This window comes from Drosophila mauritiana, unplaced genomic scaffold (genome assembly GCF_004382145.1).
Source record: "Drosophila mauritiana strain mau12 unplaced genomic scaffold, ASM438214v1 U_314, whole genome shotgun sequence".
Classification (NCBI taxonomy): domain Eukaryota; kingdom Metazoa; phylum Arthropoda; class Insecta; order Diptera; family Drosophilidae; genus Drosophila; species Drosophila mauritiana.
Genome location: NW_022881454.1, coordinates 1 through 10000, shown reverse-complemented (window position 1 = coordinate 10000; position 10000 = coordinate 1). Strand labels below are relative to the sequence as shown.

Below are 10000 nucleotides of genomic sequence, written 5' to 3'. Positions count from 1 at the left end.
AACATTATTAATGTTGTTGTGCCTATTTGTGGCAGTACTTACTACTACAATGGCGTTTCCTATAAAAACAAATTCTCGAAAATGGAAATCGAAGAAACTAAACAAAATTTGAAAGTAGAAGTCGAATTAAAATTAAAATAATTTTGAATGTGGTAATCGAAATAAGTGTGTGTGTATATGGACCATAATATACACGCGTTGCGAATATGTATTGTTCATCTATGTTATGAGCATACGTTGGCTAATGCAACAACCTAAAATATACAATGTTTGTACCTGTCATCCATCAGGTTAATGTTTTATACAAATTTTGCAGTATGTGTCACCCAAAATAGCAAACCATAACCAGATTATTATGATACATAATGCTTATATGAAACTAAGACATATCGCAACATTTATTTTTAGGTATAAAAATAAATTTATTGAAGGAATTGATATATGCCAGTAAAATGGTGTATTTTTAATTTCTTTCAATAAAAACAATATTGATATTATATAAAAATGAATTATAAAACTCTAAGCGGTGGATCACTCGGCTCATGGGTCGATGAAGAACGCAGCAAACTGTGCGTCATCGTGTGAACTGCAGGACACATGAACATCGACATTTTGAACGCATATCGCAGTCCATGCTGTTATGTACTTTAATTAATTTTATAGTGCTGCTTGGACTACATATTGTTGAGGGTTGTAAGACTATGCTAATTAAGTTGTTTATAAATTTTTTATAAGCATATGGTATATTATTGGATTAAATAATGATTTTATTCAGAATATTAAAAAAGAAATGAAAAACATTATCTCACATTTGAATGTGAAAAACAATCTATACAATCAATCAATCTATAATTGTCTCTTATTAATGATTCGGAAAAAGAAAAATCTTGGTTTTGTTATTATTCTTCGTTGGTTCGTTAAATGGATAAAAAATAACTTTGCTTACAAGAACTATTGGAACTATTTATAACGAATTTAATTGATTGTTTTATCATTTATATATAAAGAATTTATGGCAAAATATAGTTATATATACAACCTCAACTCATATGGGACTACCCCCTGAATTTAAGCATATTAATTAGGGGAGGAAAAGAAACTAACAAGGATTTTCTTAGTAGCGGCGAGCGAAAAGAAAACAGTTCAGCACCAAGTCACTTTCTATATGGCAAATGTGAGATGCAGTGTATGGAGCGTCAATATTCTAGTAAGAGAAATGAATGATTTAAGTCCTTCTTAAATGAGGCCATTTACCCATAGAGGGTGCCAGGCCCGTATAACGTTAATGATTACTAGATGATGTTTCCAAAGAGTCGTGTTGCTTGATAGTGCAGCACTAAGTGGGTGGTAAACTCCATCTAAAACTAAATATAACCATGAGACCGATAGTAAACAAGTACCGTGAGGGAAAGTTGAAAAGAACTCTGAATAGAGAGTTAAACAGTACGTGAAACTGCTTAGAGGTTAAGCCCGATGAACCTGAATATCCGTTATGGAAAATTCATCATTAAAATTGTAATATTTAAATAATATTATTAAGAATAATGTGCATTTTTTCCATATAAGGACATTGTAATCTATTAGCATATCCCAAATTTATCATAAAATATAACTTATAGTTTATTCCAATTAAATTGCTTGCATTTTAACACAGAATAAATGTTATTAATTTGATAAAGTGCTGATAGATTTATATTATTACAGAGCGTTAATTTTTCGGAATTATATAATGGCATAATTATCATTGATTTTTGTGTTTATTATATGCTCTTGTATGATTAACAATGCGAAAGATTCAGGATACCTTCGGGACCCGTCTTGAAACACGGACCAAGGAGTCTAACATATGTGCAAGTTATTGGGATGTAAACCTAATAGCGTAATTAACTTGACTAATAATGGGATTAGTTTTTTGCTATTTATAGCTAATTAAAACAATCCCGGGGCGTTCTATATAGTAATGTATAATGTATATTTATATTATTTATGCCTTTAACTGGAACGTACCTTGAGCATATATGCTGTGACCCGAAAGATGGTGAACTATACTTGATCAGGTTGAAGTCAGGGGAAACCCTGATGGAAGACCGAAACAGTTCTGACGTGCAAATCGATTGTCAGAATTGAGTATAGGGGCGAAAGACCAATCGAACCATCTAGTAGCTGGTTCCTTCCGAAGTTTCCCTCAGGATAGCTGGTGCATTTTAATATTATATAAAATAATCTTATCTGGTAAAGCGAATGATTAGAGGCCTTAGGGTCGAAACGATCTTAACCTATTCTCAAACTTTAAATGGGTAAGAACCTTAACTTTCTTGATATGAAGTTCAAGGTTATGATATAATGTGCCCAGTGGGCCACTTTTGGTAAGCAGAACTGGCGCTGTGGGATGAACCAAACGTAATGTTACGGTGCCCAAATTAACAACTCATGCAGATACCATGAAAGGCGTTGGTTGCTTAAAACAGCAGGACGGTGATCATGGAAGTCGAAATCCGCTAAGGAGTGTGTAACAACTCACCTGCCGAAGCAACTAGCCCTTAAAATGGATGGCGCTTAAGTTGTATACCTATACATTACCGCTAAAGTAGATGATTTATATTACTTGTGATATAAATTTTGAAACTTTAGTGAGTAGGAAGGTACAATGGTATGCGTAGAAGTGTTTGGCGTAAGCCTGCATGGAGCTGCCATTGGTACAGATCTTGGTGGTAGTAGCAAATAATCGAATGAGACCTTGGAGGACTGAAGTGGAGAAGGGTTTCGTGTGAACAGTGGTTGATCACGAGTTAGTCGGTCCTAAGTTCAAGGCGAAAGCCGAAAATTTTCAAGTAAAACAAAAATGCCTAACCATATAAACAAAGCGAATATAATACACTTGAATAATTTTGAACGAAAGGGAATACGGTTCCAATTCCGTAACCTGTTGAGTATCCGTTTGTTATTAAATATGGGCCTCGTGCTCATCCTGGCAACAGGAACGACCATAAAGAAGCCGTCGAGAGATATCGGAAGAGTTTTCTTTTCTGTTTTATAGCCGTACTACCATGGAAGTCTTTCGCAGAGAGATATGGTGATGGGCTAGAAGAGCATGACATATACTGTTGTGTCGATATTTTCTCCTCGGACCTTGAAAATTTATGGTGGGGACACGCAAACTTCTCAACAGGCCGTACCAATATCCGCAGCTGGTCTCCAAGGTGAAGAGTCTCTAGTCGATAGAATAATGTAGGTAAGGGAAGTCGGCAAATTAGATCCGTAACTTCGGGATAAGGATTGGCTCTGAAGATTGAGATAGTCGGGCTTGATTGGGAAACAATAACATGGTTTATGTGCTCGTTCTGGGTAAATAGAGTTTCTAGCATTTATGTTAGTTACTTGTTCCCCGGATAGTTTAGTTACGTAGCCAATTGTGGAACTTTCTTGCTAAAATTTTAAGAATACTATTTGGGTTAAACCAATTAGTTCTTATCAATTATAACGATTATAAATTAACAATCAATTCAGAACTGGCACGGACTTGGGGAATCCGACTGTCTAATTAAAACAAAGCATTGTGATGGCCCTAGCGGGTGTTGACACAATGTGATTTCTGCCCAGTGCTCTGAATGTCAAAGTGAAGAAATTCAAGTAAGCGCGGGTCAACGGCGGGAGTCAAATGCCTCGTCATCTAATTAGTGACGCGCATGAATGGATTAACGACGGACGTGTTTTCGTTGCGCTCGTGTACAGATTGCGAATAACTAAGTTTTCCTTGTTTGGAAAGTAATTAAATCGGTGATTTAGTGCTCCGCGGAAGTCGAGTGAAAATTGTCGAGTGTTAAAAACAAGCGGTTTGGAAATTATTAACAATAAACTATTGAAAATTTTCCACTCCGCACGTGCTGCGAGGCGAGCTTACGAGTAAGTTTTTTCGAGTAAGCTTTTTTAGCAGCTGTCAAAAAGCTTATTGGTGGCAGTCACTGCTAGGGTTTGTGTCTAGGGACAGTTTTGTGCTACCAGACTCTACCGATAGGTGGAGCTCTAGAGCATCTACCTTTTGTCACTGAGCAAACGAGCATACGGTTGCTGGCGTCGACGGTAGGAGGAGCCACCATCGGAGTTATGCCGATGGAGAGCGACAGCAGCCCGAGTGCCTTGAGCGGAAGTAGTGCCTCGAGGAAGTCCAGACGAGGCAGGCGCAGAAGCCATCTGGCCTCTAAGAGCTCGGCGCCGACGCAGGCGAAATTGGTTGCCCAGGCATCGAATGGAGTGCCAGAACCCGTTGGTGTACTGGAGGAGGCGTTTTCGTCGCTGGAAGACGCCCGGGCGGCTACGGCAAACGCTGCCATCGATGCTGCCCCCCCCCACGCTGCTGCCACCGCTGCTGATCCTACTGCTGATCCTACTGCTGCCCCTGCTGCTGCCCCTGCTGCCGACCACACTGCTGCCTCCGCCGTTTCCACTGCTGCTAAAATTGTTGCCACCACTGCCACTGCCGCTACCGCTGCCGCCCGTGCTGGGCAAGCAGCCATGATGGCAGAGCTGTCGGCCACCCAGCGCACGGTGAGAAGCAGCTTCCGCAGCCTAGGAGAAGTGGACACGGAAGAGCTCTCGTATGCTATCAGCCGCTACGATGAGCTGGTGCTGGCGTTAATGCTCCGGTGTGGAGAACTGGAGACGCGGCTCGCTATGCCGCCACCGCCGCCACTGCCGCCGCCGTCGTCGAATCCGTTGAAGAATACGGCCGCCAATGCTCCCCAGATGCCATAGGTTGCACCCATCGCTGCCCGCGGACCACCAAGGTTCGCGAGACGTGGTCAGCGGTGGTGAAGTGCGACGACCCTGCGCTATCGGGGAAAGCTATAGCGGAAAAGGTGCGAACGATGGTTGCACCCTCCCTCGGAGTCAGAGTACATGAGGTACGTGAGCTCCGTCGAGGTGGTGGTGCGATCATTCGTACTCCTTCAGTTGGAGAGCTGCAGAAGGTGGTAGCATCAAAGAGGTTCGCTGAAGTTGGGCTAAATGTGGCACGAAATGCGGCCGAGAAGCCGAAGGTCGTCGTCTATGACGTCGACACAGCTATCGGCCCTGAGGAATTCATGCAGGAGCTCCATGGAAATAACTTCGACAGCGAAATGACTATGTCCCAGTTTAAGAAGTCCGTGCACCTGCTGACCAAGGCGTGGTCGGTAACTGACGGCACCACAGTAAATGTGACGCTAGAGGTAGACGACCGGGCGATGGCGAAGCTTGATGTAGGTCGTGTCTACATCAAGTGGTTCTCATTCCGATGCCGAGCACAGGTCCGCACATACGCCTGCCACAGATGCGTGGGTTTCGACCACAAGGTCAGCGAATGCCGGCAGAAGGACAATGTTTGCCGCCAGTGCGGGCAACAAGGCCACACCGCGGCAAAGTGCCAAAACCCGGTGGACTGCCGGAACTGCCGCCACAGAGGGCAACCCTCGGGGCATTACATGCTCTCGAACGTTTGCCCGATATACGGGGCGTTGCTGGCGAGGGTGCAAGCTAGACATTAATGTTTAGCTTCATCCAAGCGAACTGTGGCCGAGGCAGAGCTGCGACCATCGAGCTCGGAGTCCGACTCAGGAGATCGGAGTCTATGTTCGCGCTGGTGCAGGAGCCGTATCTCGGCGGGGACGGAATGATGTGCTGCCTGAAGGAATGAGAATTTTCACCGATCGGCGAGGGAAGGCAGCCATCCTAGTAGATCAACAGGAAGCCATCTGTATGCCAGTGGAGACCCTCACCACGGATTATGGCGTATGTCTGGTCGTTAAAGGGAGATTTGACTCAATCTTCCTTTGCGCCGCATACTGCCAGTTCGATGCACCTCTGGAACCGTACCTCCGGTACATGGATGCGGTCCTGCTGCAGGCCATCAGAACCCCCGCAATCCTGGGCCTCTACGCGAATGCAGTGTCCCCCATGTGGCTTAGCAAACTCTCTCGTCATGCCGAGGGGCAAGCTAACTACAGACGGGGTGAGCTGCTGTCAGAGTGGATGCTGGAGGCAAGAGTCGCCGCCCTAAACCAGTCAACAGAGGTGTACACGTTCGATAATCACAGAGCTACTAGCGATATCGACGTGACAATCGTCAATGAGGCAGCATCTATGTGGGCCACATATGAGTGGAGAGTGGACGAGTGGGAATTGAGTGACCACAACATCATTACTGTTGTGGCCGAACCAACTACCGCGCGCGCAGTTGAGAGCATAGCTCCTGTGCCGTCCTGGAACTTCTCCAATGCACGTTGGCGATTGTTCAAGGAGGAAATGGTGAGTAGAGCAGCCGAACTTCCGGAGAACTTCTCAGAGTCGCCGTTGGACCAGCAAGTTTCGACCCTGCGCAGTATAGTACATAATGTATGCGATATTGCGCTGGGAAGAAAGTCGATTCGATCGCCCAACAGGAGAGCACGTTGGTGGACTGCCGACCTCTGCGCTGCAATGCGCGAAGTCCGGAGACTTCGTCGCCTACTCCAAGATGGAAGGCGTCGTGATGACGGTGCCGCTATAGAGCGTGTAGTGGTCGAGCTGAGGCGGGCCTCAGCCAACTACAAGAAGCTCATTGGGAGGTCAAAAATGGATGACTGGAAACGCTTCGTGGGAGATCATGCCGACGACCCATGGGGGCGCGTCTACAAGATTTGCCGAGGCCGCAGAAAGTGCACGGAGATTGGGTGCCTCCGCGTGAATGGCGAGCTCATCACTGATTGGGGTGACTGTGCACGAGTGATCCTCCGCAATTTCTTCCCAGTTGCGGAGTCCGAAGCACCGACTGACATCGCGGAGGAAGTCACACCGGCCCTCGAAGAATTCGAGGTTGATGCATGTGTTGCCCGGTTGAAGAGCAGGCGCTCTCCCGGCTTGGACTGCATCAATGGCACTATCTGCAAGGCAGTCTGGCGCGCCATACCCGAGCACCTAGCATCGTTGTTTTCCCGATGCATCCGGTTAGGATACTTTCCCGCCGAGTGGAAGTGCCCACGAGTTGTCTCGCTGCTCAAAGGGCCAGATAAGGACAAGTGTGAGCCCTCCTCATATAGAGGAATATGCTTGCTGCCAGTCTTTGGTAAGGTGCTCGAGGCCATCATGGTGAATCGTGTGAGAGAAGTTCTTCCAGAAGGCTGCAGATGGCAGTTGGATTTCGCCGAGGACGATGTGTGGAGGATGCTTGGAGACACGTGAAGAGCGGTGTTTGTGCCAGCCCGGCGCAATACGTGCTCGGCACATTCGTGGATTCAAAGGAGCATCGACAACGTCGAATGGAGTGCTGCACTCCGACGACTAGCCGACTTGGGATGCCGGGAGATGGGCTTGTGGCAGAGCTTTTTCTTCCGGTCGAAGAGCAGTGATCCGAAGCAGTTCCGGTACTGTGGAAGTACCGGTAACTAGAGGCTGCCCGCAGGGGTCAATCAGTGGCCCATTTATCTGGGACTACTGATGGAATGTACTGCTTCAGCGTCTCCAGCCGTATTGCCAGCTGAGTGCATACCGCGAATGACTTGCTGCTTCTCGTCGAGGGAAATTCCCGAGCTATGCTAGAGGAAAAAGGAGCACAGCTGATGTCCATCGTAGAAGAGTGGGGAGCGGAAGTTGGCGTTGCCGTCTCGACCAGCAAGACGGTAATAATGCTGCTGAAAGGTCCTTGAACGTGCGCCTACGGTGAGGTTTGCTGGAGCGAACCTTCCGTATGTGCGTAGCTGTCGGTACCTTGGCATCACGGTCAGTGAAGGAATGAAATTCCTCACGCACATAGCTTCGCTTCGCCAGCGGATGACCGGAGTCGTTGGCATTGGCGCGTGTGCTTCGAGCCGACTGGGGCTTCAGTCCTCGAGCCAGGCGGACCATATATGACGGACTCATGGCACCTTGTGTGCTGTTTGGTGCCCCGGTATGGTATGACACGCCGAACAAGTAGCCGCCCGGAGACGACTAGCCTCCTGCCAGAGCTATCCTGCTTGGATGCCTTCGGTATGCCGAACAGCGTCCACAGTGGCACTGCAGGTACTGGTGGAGCTCCCCCGCTTGACTTGGCTGTAAGTTTTTAGCGGTCCAATACAAGCTGAAGCGTGGATACCCGCTGGAGGAGAGCGACTGGCTATACGACGAGGACACTACGTGTCTAAGCTGGAAGCAGAGGAAGATCGCCTAGAAGAGTGCTTACTGCAGAGTTGGCAGAACAGATGGGATGATGACAGCGAACCAGGACGGGTGACGCATAAATTCATCCCATATGTCACTCTCGCCTATCGGGATCCAAGATTTGGATTCTCGATGAGGACGTCTTACCTGCTGACAGGTGGTCGTTTAACGCATTTTTAAGAATCCCGGAAGATCAACAGAGGACTCAACGGCTGGCAGGTTTGCGGACGAAGTGTTCCGTAGGAGGAGGGGTGTTTAGCCCAACAACTTCGCCGTGTGGTTAGCGGGCGAGAATACTTCCACATAGGTTCCTCTAACCCTGCTTGTCGGAGCAAAAGGAGGAGGCCCACCGAGCCTCTCTTTCGGTACCACGGGTTGTGCAGCTATCCAAGACTGCACATTGAGGTAGGCCCCCTGGTGGGAGTATCGTGGTGGCTGTGGTTGGTACCCATATCGCGGTAGAGCCTTCGTGTTCGACGTTTGAGTTACGGTGCTGGTTGCGCAAAACTCGGGTGCTGTGACCCAGAGATCAGTAGAGATTTTAGGTAGATCTCGCTCCTCAGCAAGGGGGAGTGCTTGCCCGGCAAGCAAGTACTCGAATTGCTACCGGGGTGGTCGCTATGTACATAGCTATAGCTTCTAGTCCGGGACGCTTGTCTGGCGTATCCAGACACATACACCATGTTGATACATGCACCACTTGTGGGTGTTCAGGGGTCGTGGTTGTAATCCTTCAGTGTGGAACACGCCACGTAAAACAAGTTCGGAGAGATCTGAAAAGTCGTCGTCGTGTCCCTATCTACTATCTAGCGAAACCACAGCCAATCACGAGTTTGTTATATAATCGCAAAAAAAATTCTTTAATAAAACGATGCATTTATGTATTTTTGATTTGAAAATTTGGTATAACTCCAATTACTCAGGTATGATCCAATTCAAGGACATTGCCAGGTAGGGAGTTTGACTGGGGCGGTACATCTCTCAAATAATAACGGAGGTGTCCCAAGGCCAGCTCAGTGCGGACAGAAACCACACATAGAGCAAAAGGGCAAATGCTGACTTGATCTCGGTGTTCAGTACACACAGGGACAGCAAAAGCTCGGCCTATCGATCCTTTTGGTTTAAAGAGTTTTTAACAAGAGGTGTCAGAAAAGTTACCATAGGGATAACTGGCTTGTGGCGGCCAAGCGTTCATAGCGACGTCGCTTTTTGATCCTTCGATGTCGGCTCTTCCTATCATTGTGAAGCAAAATTCACCAAGCGTTGGATTGTTCACCCATGCAAGGGAACGTGAGCTGGGTTTAGACCGTCGTGAGACAGGTTAGTTTTACCCTACTAATGACAAAACGTTGTTGCGACAGCATTCCTGCGTAGTACGAGAGGAACCGCAGGTACGGACCAATGGCACAATACTTGTTCGAGCGAACAGTGGTATGACGCTACGTCCGTTGGATTATGCCTGAACGCCTCTAAGGTCGTATCCGTGCTGGACTGCAATGATAAATAAGGGGCAATTTGCATTGTATGGCTTCTAAACCATTTAAAGTTTATAATTTATTTTATAAACGACAATGGATGTGATGCCAATGTAATGTAACATAGTAAATTAGGAGGATCTTCGATCACCTGATGCCGCGCTAGTTACATATAAAAGCATTATTTAATACAATGACAAAGCCTAGAATCAATTGTAAACGACTTTTGTAACAGGCAAGGTGTTGTAAGTGGTTGAGCAGCTGCCATACTGCGATCCACTGAAGCTTATCCTTTGCTTGATGATTCGATAAATAAATGATTTTTCCTGTAGCCAAACAAACACCTCGTCATCAATTTAGTGAGCATATGATAT

The 10000-nt window shown here is 46.6% G+C and overlaps 1 non-coding gene and 1 pseudogene across 1 annotated transcript; both read left to right on the top strand.

The window, feature by feature from the left end:
• Positions 1 to 515: 515 nt before the first annotated feature.
• LOC117149760 lies at positions 516 to 694 on the top strand. The gene has a single exon (XR_004460499.1). It is a non-coding gene; the product is annotated as a 5.8S ribosomal RNA (ribosomal RNA).
• Positions 695 to 1035: 341 nt separating this feature from the next.
• On the top strand, positions 1036 to 9935 carry LOC117149762 (annotated as a pseudogene).
• The last annotated feature ends 65 nt before the right edge of the window (positions 9936 to 10000 follow it).